The following is an 11,107-nucleotide window of genomic DNA, read 5'->3' on the forward strand; positions in this document are numbered from 1 at the left end:
ATACTGAGATGGATTATAATGCAGCAAAAATACAGCCATTTTAAACCACATTAGTGGAACCATGCCATGAAAATACCCTGAGAACAAGTTTCCAGGCATAAGAAACATCAAGTACCCAGGCCCTGACATAAGGGTTAGAATCAAAATCAAACGGAGGGACTTCCCTGGTGGTCCAGTGGTCAAGACTCCTCACCAACAATGCAAGAGGCAGATGTGGTCCATTGTCAAAGGGATATGGGATCTAGTTCAGAGGTAACTAGATCCCATATGCACAACCAAGACTTGGAGCGGTCCAAAAACAAAAAAGGAGACAAGCTTTGAAAACTCCCTGAGCACACAAGACCAGTTTTGTCATACACATACACACACCTTACCTTAGTTTATCGGCAAGGCTAACTTAACCTGAGTCATTTCCTATTACACCTCTGGAAATCATCAGCAAAACAAACTGTTCCCTAAAGTAGATATGAGGTAACTACTGACCAATTTCCTATCATTTAAAAAGATTCTAATACTAGAACCAATCACTGAAAAATAAGCAGTCAATGCTTTCTCTTTTATAAGCTGCTTGATAAAAATGTGCCCTTGAGACTCATCTTATGTTTGGGTTTGAACGCTCACAGTATTCTGTCTTCCTGGTGTATGCATAACAAATTTTTACGTATTATTACTTTGGTGATCCACTGGCTTTCAATCTATTATACAAGTTTTTGACAAAAGCAAGAAGAACACAAAATTCAATGTGGCTAGATCCAATTAGTCAAAAAGAAGAAAAGTTATAGAAGGGATGAAGACAGGGAAGAAATGGACCGTGAGTACTTAAAGTTATATATGGGGCCTTGCTAGAATTTCAGATTTCCCCTAATGAGAAATGGAGAACACTTAAGGGCTTCGGATATTAATAAACAGGATATGACTTACCAATTAAAATTTGCTTCCATTTTGCCAGGGAGTACTGGAGGGGTCAAGTGCAGAATCATCCTGCAACAATCCAGGCAAGGGATGAAGGTGGTAATGAATTGGGATTTTAGTGCCGGTCTGATGAGAAGTGTTTAGATTTGGGGTTTATTTTGAAGGTTAAGTTTTCATGATTTGTCGGTCTGTTGATTTATTTGGAGTATTAGAATCATCAAAAACAGCAGCAAATTTCTGGACTAATCTAAAGTGTGAGGTTGACAATAATGAAGGTAAAGATGATTGACTGCAGGAGGAGTTTTACTTTGTGTGTGTGTGTGTGTGTGTGTGTATGAAAAGTGAAAAAGTGAAAGTGTTCGTCACTCAGTCTTGTCTGACTCTTTGCGACACTACGGACTACAGCCTGTCAGGCTCCTCTGTCCATGGAATTCTCTAGACCAGAATACTGCAGTGGGTTGCCACTCCCTTCTCCCAGGGATCTTTCTAACCCAGGGGTTGAATTTAGGTCTTCTGCACTGTAGGTAGATTCTTTACTGTCTAACTCACCAGAGAAGTCATGTGTGTATATTTATATATTTATTTTTGTGGGACAGAATGGTTTCAGAAATTTGCTTTTGTACATAGCCAGTTTGAGCTGCTGGTTATATATCCATGCAGGATATTAAGGGGGCTATTTTGCCTAATAGTTTGGAGTCCAGGGGAGATATCTAGATGTAAATATACATTTCAGAGTTATTTGTCTTTAAATGCCATTTGAAAGCATAAGATAGCATATGCTTATCAATGAATAAAGCTGAAAGACAACCCTGGGGCATTTCAAGGCAAAATAAGATATGAAAAGAAAAATGCCAACTAATTTCAAACTGAGCAAGTCATCTAGGACCAAAATAAAGACATTAAGGTGCCACAGACACTAACTGAAGAGAATGTTGTAAAGGGAACATGGTAATTAACCAGATCAAATGCTTTTGTACACCAAGTAAGAATAGGGATAAGAAACTCACCACTGGATTTAACATCACAGATGTAATTTTCCAGTGACTTCCCATACTGATAATGTTGGCAAAGTCCAGTTTCAGTAGGTTGGTAAGGGAAGAAAATATGATTGAGTGATGGTGTAGTCAAAGGATAAAAGTGGCAAGGGAATTGAAGGTGTAACAAGGAATATAATTATAGTTACTTGCCATGAAATTTAATCTACCTAAGAAATAAAGATAAGGTGGGACAGAGAAATACTGATATGATCACAGCAGTTTAGATTTTGTTAAAGTTGTAAATTTCTGTAAATGTAAGATAATGATATTGCTAAGCTAGAAAGTGGTAATCCAAAAGGAGAATAGTTAAGGAGATATGACTACGAAATACAATGTCATAGCCTGAAAAGTGAAAGTGAAGCCACTCAGTCATGTCTGACTCTTTGCGACTCCATGGACTGTAGCCCACCAGGCTCCTCAGTCCATGGAATTCTCCAGGCAAGACTACTGGAGTGGGTTGCCATTTCCTTCTCCAGGGGATCTTCCTGACCCAGGGATCGAACCTGGGTCTCCCGCATTGCAGGCAGACGCTTTACTGTCTGAGGGGTTCAAGTATTACATCAAAACTAAAGAAAAATGACAGAACTGAGACAGAACTGTGTCAGAGCATCTCTTGTGGAGGTACGGGTCAGCAGTGGACTGCCACAGGGACAGGAGCTCTGGGTGCAGCAGACTTGGGTATGACATAAGCCCTCTTGGAGGAGGTCACCATTAGTCCCACCATAGAGCTGTCAGAACTTACATAGGACTGGGAAATAGACTCCTGGAGGACACAAACAGAACGTTCTGTGCACCAGGACCAAGGAGAAAGGAGCAGTGACCCCACAAGAGACTGACCCAGACTTGCCTGGGAGTGTCCAGGAGTCTCTGGTGGGAGCATGGGTTGGTGGTGGCCTGCTTCAGGGTTGGGGGCACTGAGGGCAGCAGTGCATGCATGGGGCCTTTTGAAGGAGGTGACCATTATCTTCATTACCTCCAACATAGTTGGGCCCCAGATAAATAACAGGAAGGGAACACAGCTCCACCCATCAACAGAAAACTGGATTAAAGGTTTACTGAGCATGGCTCCGCCCATCAGAACAAGATCCCATTTCCCAGTCAGTCTCTCCCATCAGGAAGCTTCCATAAGCCTCTTATCCTTCTCCATCAGAGGGTAGACAGATTGAAAACCACAATCACAGAAAACTAACCAATCTGATTACATGGACCACAGCCTTCTCTAACTCAATAAAACTATGAGCCATGCCGTTGTAGGGCCACCCAAAATGGACGGGTCATGGTGGAGAGTCCTGACAAAATGTGGTCCACTGGAGAAGGGAATGGCAAACCATTCAGTATTCTTCTCTTGAGAACTGCACGGACAGTATGAAAAGGCAAAAAGGTATGACACTGAAAGATGACCTCCCCAGGTCAGTAGGTGCCCATTATGCTACTGGAGAAGAGTGGAGAAATGATTCCAGAAAGAATTAAGAGACGGAGTCAAAGCGAAAACAACACCCAGCTGTGGTTGTGACTGGTGATTGGAAATAAAATCCAATGCTGTAAAGAACAATACTGCACAGGAACCTGGAATGTTAGGTCTATGAATCAAGGCAAACTGGAAGTGGTCAAACAGGAGATGGCAAGACTGACATCAACATTTTAGGAATCAGCAAACTAAAATGGACTGTAATCAGTGAATTTAACTCAGATGACCATTATATCACACTACTGTGGGCAGGAATCCCTTAGAAGGAATGGAGTAGCCATCATAGTCAACGGAAGAGTCTGAAATGCAGTATTTGAATGCAATCTAAAAAGTGAAAGAATTATCTCTGTTTGTTTCCAAGGCAAACTATTCAATATCATGGTAATCCAAGTCTATGCCCCAGCCAGTAATGCTGAGGAAGTTGAATGCTTCTATTAAGAACTACAGAACCTTCTAGAACTAACCCCAAAAAGATGACCTTTTCATTATAGGGGACTGAAATGCAAAAGTAGGAAGTCAAGAAACACCTGGAGTAATGGGCGAATTTGGCCTTGGAGTACAGGAGCAGGGCAAAGGCTAATAGACTTTTTCCAAGAGAACACACTGGTTATAGCAAACACCCTCTTCCAACAACACAAGAGAAGACTCTACACATGGGCATCACCAGATGGTCAATACCGAAATCAGACTGATTATATTCTTTGCAGCCAAAGATGGAGAAACTCTACACAGTCAGCATAACAAAACAGGGAACTGACTGTGGCTCAGATATTGAACTCCTTATTGCCAAATTCAGACTTAAACTAAAGAAACTAGGGAAAACCACTAGACCATTCAAGTATGACCTAAAGCAAATCCCTTACAATTATACAGTGGAAGTGAGAAATAGATTCAAGGGATTAGATCTGATAGACAGAATGCCTGATGAACTATGGACAGAGGTTCCTGACATTGTACAGGAGACAGGGATCAAGACCATCACCAAGAAAAAGAAATGCAAAAAAGCAAAATGGCTGTCTGAGGAGGTCTTACAAATAGCTGGGAAAAAAAGAGAAGTGAAAAACAAAGGAGAAAAGGAAAGATATACCCATTTGAATGCAGAGTTCCAAAGAATAGCAAGGAGAGATAAGAAAGCCTTCCTTGGTGATCAATGCAAAGAAATAGAGGAAAACAATTGAACGGGAAAGACTAGAGATCTCTTCAAGAAAATTAGAGATACCAAGGGAACACTTCATGCAAAGATGGGCACAATAAAGGACAGAAATAGTAGGGACCTAAGAGAAGCAGAAGACATTAAGAAGAGGTGGCAAGAATACACAGAAGAACTATACAAAAGATCTTTTTCTATACATGAAGATCTTCTTCAGACCCAGATAATCATGATGGTATCATCACTTACCTAGAGCCAGACATCCTGGAATGTGAAGTCAAGAGGGCCTTAGGAAGAATCACTACAAAGAAAGCTAGTGGAATGATGGATTTCCAGTTAAACTATTTCAAATCCTAAAAGAGGATACTGTGAAAGTGCTGCACTCAATATGCCAGCAATTTGGAAAACTCAGCAGTGGCCACAGGACTGGAAAAGGTCACTTTTCATTCCAATCCCAAAGAAAGGCAATGCCAAAGAATGCTCAAACTACCACAGAATAGCACTCATCTCACACGCTAGTAAAGTAATATTAAAAATTCTCCAAGCCAGGCTTCAACAGTACATGAACCATGAACTTCCAGATGTTCAAGCTGGATTTAGAAAAGGCAGACGGACCAGAGATCAAACTGCTAACATCCGTTGGATTATCAAAAAAGGAAGAGAGTTCCAGAAAAACATCTATTTCTGCTTTATTGACTATAGAAAAGCCTTGATTGTGTTGATTTCAACAAACTGAAAAATTCTTAAAGAGAAGGGAATACTAGACCACCTGACCTGTCTCTTGAGAAATCTGTATGCAGGTCAGGAAGCAGCAGTTAGAACTGGACATGGAATAACAGACTGGTTCCAAATAGGGAAAGGAGTATGTCAAGGCTGTATATTGTCACCCTGCTTATTTAACTTTTATGCAGAGTACATCATGAGAAACGCTGGGCTGGAGGAAGCATAAGCTGGAATCAAGATTGCTGGGAGAAATATCAATAACTTCAGATATACAGATGACACCACCCTTATGGCAGAAAGCAAAGAAGAACTAAAGAACATCTTGATGAAGATGAAAAAGGAGAGTGAAAAAGTTGGCTTAAAGCTCAATATTCAGAAAACAAAGATCATAGCATCTGGTCCCATAACTTCATGACAAATAGATGGGAAACAGTGGAAACTGGGAGACTTTATTTTGGGGCTCCAAAATCACTTCAGGTGGTGATTGCAGCCATGAAATTAAAAGACGCTCACTCCTTGGAAGAATAGTTATGACCAACCTAGACAGCATATTAAAAAGCAGAGACAATCCTTTCCAACAAAGGTCTGTCTAGTCAAGGCTATTGTTTTTCCAATAGTCATGTATGGATGTGAGAGATAGAGTATAAAGAAAGCTGAGCACCAAAGAATTGATGCTTTTGAACTGTGGTGTTGGAGAAGACTCTTCAGAGTCCCTTGGACTGTAAGAAGATGCAAACAGTCCATCCTAAAGGAATATTCATTGGAAGGACTGATGTTGAATGTGAAACTCCAATACTTTGGCCATCTGATGCAAAGAGCTGACTCATTTGAAAAGACCCTGATGCTGGGAAAGACTGAAGGCAGAAGGAGTAAGGGGACTACAAAGGATGAGATGGTTGGATGGCCACCGACTCAATGGACATGAGTTTGAGTAAACTCTAGATGTTGCTGATGGACAGGGAGGCCTGGTGTGCTGCAGTCAATGGGGTCGCAAAAAGTCAGATGTGAATTAGTGACTGAAATGAACTTAACTGGAAGAACAATGAGTAATATAGAAACTATATTTAATAAGGATTTATCTATATTTATAACTTCCCTGGTGGCTCAGACTGTAAAGCCTTTGCCTACAATGTGGGAGATCCAGGTTCAATCCCTGGGTTTGGAAGATCCCCTGGAGAAGGAACAGGCAACCCACTCCAGTATTCCTGCCTGGAAAATTCCATTGACAGAGGAGCCTGGTGGGCTACAGACCATGGGGTCTCAAAGAGTCAGGCACGACTGAGCGACTTCATTTTATATATACTAGCTTACACATAATAATAAATATACAATTGAAATAAGAGATATTAATTACACTGGAACAGTTTAGAATATATAACAGCTCTGTACTGTAATTTCTTTTATAAACCTCAAACTATTATAAACTCTAAAAAGTAATTAAAAGTGGAATGCTTGAAGTTAAGTATTGATTTTTCAGTTATTAATAATAATGATATTGTGAGAAGACCATATGAGTGAGTAGCTGAAACCGAATGGAGAACTTTAGAGCTCAGATTGTTAAGGAGCTGGGAAGTCAGTGGCTTATAGGTCAAAGAAATAACCAAAATGAAAAGTGAGAGGTGATTAAGTGCTGGGGAAAGTTCTGGAAGCAGCAGTGTACAGTAGAAGAAACTTACTCCATCTCTCAGCCTATTTGATTAGGGCTGAGGAAGAGAAAACCTCACCATTTGACAGGTTGAAAGGTCAACTGTGTAGTCAGAAAAGAGCCAAGCTTTAGAAAAAGGGCTTGAGGTTATAGAGATTTTTCAAAACACTGACCAAGGTAAAAAGGCAGAGAGAAATATAGTAGGAGTTAGGACAAATGGAAGGAATGGTTAGCAAAGTGTTTGCTGCTACTGCTGCTAAGTCGCTTCCATTGTGTCTGACTCTGTACAACCCCACAGATGGCAGCCCACCAGGCTCCCCCATCCCTGGGATTCTCCAGGCAAGAACACTGGAGTGGGTTGCCATTTCCTTCTCCAATGCATGAAAGTGAAAAGTGAAAGTGAAGTCGCTCAGTCATGTCCGACTCTTAGCGACCCCATGGACTGCAGCCTACCAGGCTCCTCCGTCCATGGGATTTTCCAGGCAAGAGTACTGGAGTGGGTTGCCATCGCCTTCTCTGAGCAAAGTGTTTAGAGCTAATCAATTCCTGAGACTGAATGATAATGAAGATGTCCTGGACTTCTTGTGATGACTGGAATAAACTGGGAAAAAAAACAGCATAACAACGTGAGTCTTGATCTTCTTAAAGCAAAAACATGTAGTGGGGAAGTCAGCATCCACAGAAAGGGTATGTTGGGGATCTTTCCAGAGGCACTGAAGTGTTAGGACTTACTGCTGATGGTGGTTTTCAGGGAGGTGATGAAGCACTCTTTTACTAACATATAAGGTTTTCTCTGTGACTGGTAGGGTTAAAAATATAAATACGGAGCTAGGGGAGACATAAGGACTCCAAATACAAACCTGGTAACGTTGATTATGGTGTTTAAAGTGTGCAACTGAATGAGGTGCATCTTGTTAGACTTAAAATCAAAGAGGGTCCAGGACCAAACCTCAGACTAAACCCATTATTAGAGGTGAAGAGATAAGTACCAAAACTGACCTAAGATAAAGATTAAGACAAAATCGTATAAGTATTAAAGAAGTCTATTTGGTGGTTAGGAAGATTTACATTAATAATATGCCACATACAAATTGATAAGAAATCTTGAAATAATCTGAAAGTATTAGGATTCTTAACCAAAAACCAAACACTGTCAAATTGTTTGTCACTGAGTTTTATAAATCAGTGTGACATTTTACCTTTCTCTTCTGCAGCACTAATTTTATCATGAATTGATTAGTATATTTTACACACTTACTATTATAATTGAGGGCTCTATACTACAAGAATCAATTTTTAATTGTTTGAAATTATTAAATCATTTACAAATCTAACAACATAGTAAGTATGCCAGGTATTTAATTACAGTTCAAGTATTTAAGGGATTTCCATGTTTGATTTTCATCAGAGCATTTAAACCAGAAAACATCCCTGAAATACTTATGTTTTATGTCCAATGGACATTTTCCAAGAGTACTCTAATTATTCTGAAGAATATCACATTACTCTTTTAGAAATATGAGAATTTAGATATCAAGATGAAATAGCATAGTTGTTTTGCCATAAAATATGAAGATGAGTTTGTACAAAAGTTCTACTAAATTAAAGGTGATTTAGAGAGACAAATATACTCTGGGAAATATATTTCTGAAAAGATATTGGGAAAAAATGAACTTTTACAGAAACTCTTTAAAAGTCATTACTGTGAACAAAAAAATTCACTTGATATATTTAGAGTGAGAAACAGTGAACAGAGAGACATCTAACCTGAAAGTGGTATTCCTCAGAGGCATGCCATCACAGGATGACATAGAAAGTGAAACTAGGAAGGCGTTTAAACTTTACAATGGCTGGTTATTACAGTGGACTTTCCAGTCAATTTTAACCAAAACTCTGCTACCTTGGACCACTGTAGGCAGATGAGAAGTTTTATTCATGATTATCAGAGGCATTTACAAAAAATAACCAACATTAATCCTGGCTTATGTTTATGAAATGAGTTTGATTAAATTACGCTTGTCTTGGCCGTTTTGTCTGCTTGAGGCATCTTCAAGCCTGGTCTCCATTTTAACAACAGAGAATTACAATAAATATGAAAATATTAAAAGGAGTTTTCTTCTCTTGTTATTTTAATCCAGTGGTTCCCAACTGGAGGTGATCTTGCCCTAAGGGACCTTTGGCAAAAACTGGAGACATTTCTGCTGTTACAACTACGGGAGCTACTGGCATCAAGGGGTAGAGGGCAGAGCTGCTGCTGAACATCCTCGAGTTCCCACGATGGCCACGTGATAAGAAGACACTGTCCTACCCAAAATGTCAGCGGTACCTTTTTTGAGCAATTTCCCTCTCACATCTCTCGTGATTTGATCTTATTCACATCTATAGTTTGCATTCCCACATCTAAGCAGAGGACTAAACAATTAACTTATCTACATTGCATCTCATCTCTAAGCTCCGGATCCTTTGATTTCAGTCTCTACTTGGTATTTGCTTCTGATGGTTTCACAGAGGCATCTGAACTCAATCTCATCTTATCTAAATTCCTGTTCATATTTCAGCTCAATAAATGGAGCTAATCGCCATTCAATTTGAACAGTCAAAAAAACATGGAAATGTCTTTATTCTATTTCTCAGCTGCCATTTGTTGTAAGAAGGTGAACAAAAGGTACACACGTCCAGTTATATAAAAAATATTAGGGATGTAATGTACAATCTGATGACTATGGCTAACACTACAGCTCTATGACACGTAGCAGTTGTTTTGAGTAAATTGTAAGAGTTCTCATCACAAAATTTTTTCCTCTATTCTTTTTTTCCTGTTTTATTTATCTGTGTGAGAAGATGGATGACTAATATAATAGGTTCAACCATATATATTTCATAATATATATGTAATCATATATATTAAATCATTAATCAAACCATCATGCTACATTCTTTGAACTTAATACAGTGATGTGTATCAACTATTTCTCAGTAAAACTGGGAGAAAATAAAGTTTATTTTAATCATGGACAGTCTAAGCAAAAAACAAGATAATTTTGTAATGAAATTAAATATGGGGCCCAAAGTGCTGTTGGATCTAATATTTCTCCTTCACCACTAAATTCGCCCTATTTGTAGTTAACTGCTCCAGGAATAATCATTCATCCCATGACATTTTGTCCTTGTCCAAACTCATTCTCCCTCCTGACGCTGTGGCTGGTGCTGACATTAAAGTGAAAGTGAAGTTGCTCAGTCGTGTCCAACTCTTTGCAACCCCGTGGACTGTAGGCCACCAGGCTCCTCTGTCCATGGGATTTCCCAGGCAAGAATAGTGGAGTGGGTTGGCATTTCCTTCCCTAGGGTATCTTCCTGACCCAGGGATTGAACCCGGGTCCCCCGCATTGCAGGCAGATGCTTAAACTTCTGAGCCACCAGGGAAGCCTTGCCACTATAGAAAAAAGTAGTGAAGGATGAAGTATGTGGGCTGAGGAAAGAGTCTGGGATGCCATTAGAAGCACAGGCACAATTTTAAAACTCAGCACCAGAGCTACAGAGATGCATTGGTCACCAAATGCTGTGCAACAAGTCACCCCAAATTTAGAGGCTACAAATAATTATTAGCAGTCTCCACTGGTATTTAATTTAGTGGACATATGCAGATGGTTTTAGTTCCTATTCTACAGTGTCTGGAACAAAGCTGGAAGACTCAAAATCCAGGCCTGGAAATATCTGGGAGCTCATTTGCTCATGTTTGATCATAGATACTGATGTCCCGCTTGGGGACTAGCTGGGACTATCAGCCAGAATAACTCACAAGGGGCCCTCCGATTCCAGGGGCAAGAGTTCCAGGAAAAGGAGAATCGGGAGAAGCCGCATTGCCGCTTCTGGTCCGGCCTCAGGAGTCATGCAGCATCACCGCTACATTACATTGGCCAAATTAGCCCCAGACGCCCACCCAGGTTTGAGGGGAGGGAACACAGCTCACACCTCTCAGTGGAGACATGTCAACATTACACTGGAGTAGAGCATACAGATGGTATGTGTTATACACTTGTCTATACTTTCCAAAGGTGGCTACACACACACACACACACACACACACACACACACACACTTTCCACAAGAAGTACTAGAAGAAATGAAATATTGTGCAGATGGAATTCTGAACTTGAAAACTTTTCCAAACA

Source organism: Bison bison, unplaced genomic scaffold, assembly GCF_000754665.1.
Source record: "Bison bison bison isolate TAMUID 2011002044 unplaced genomic scaffold, Bison_UMD1.0 scf7180017864514, whole genome shotgun sequence".
Taxonomy (NCBI): domain Eukaryota; kingdom Metazoa; phylum Chordata; class Mammalia; order Artiodactyla; family Bovidae; genus Bison; species Bison bison.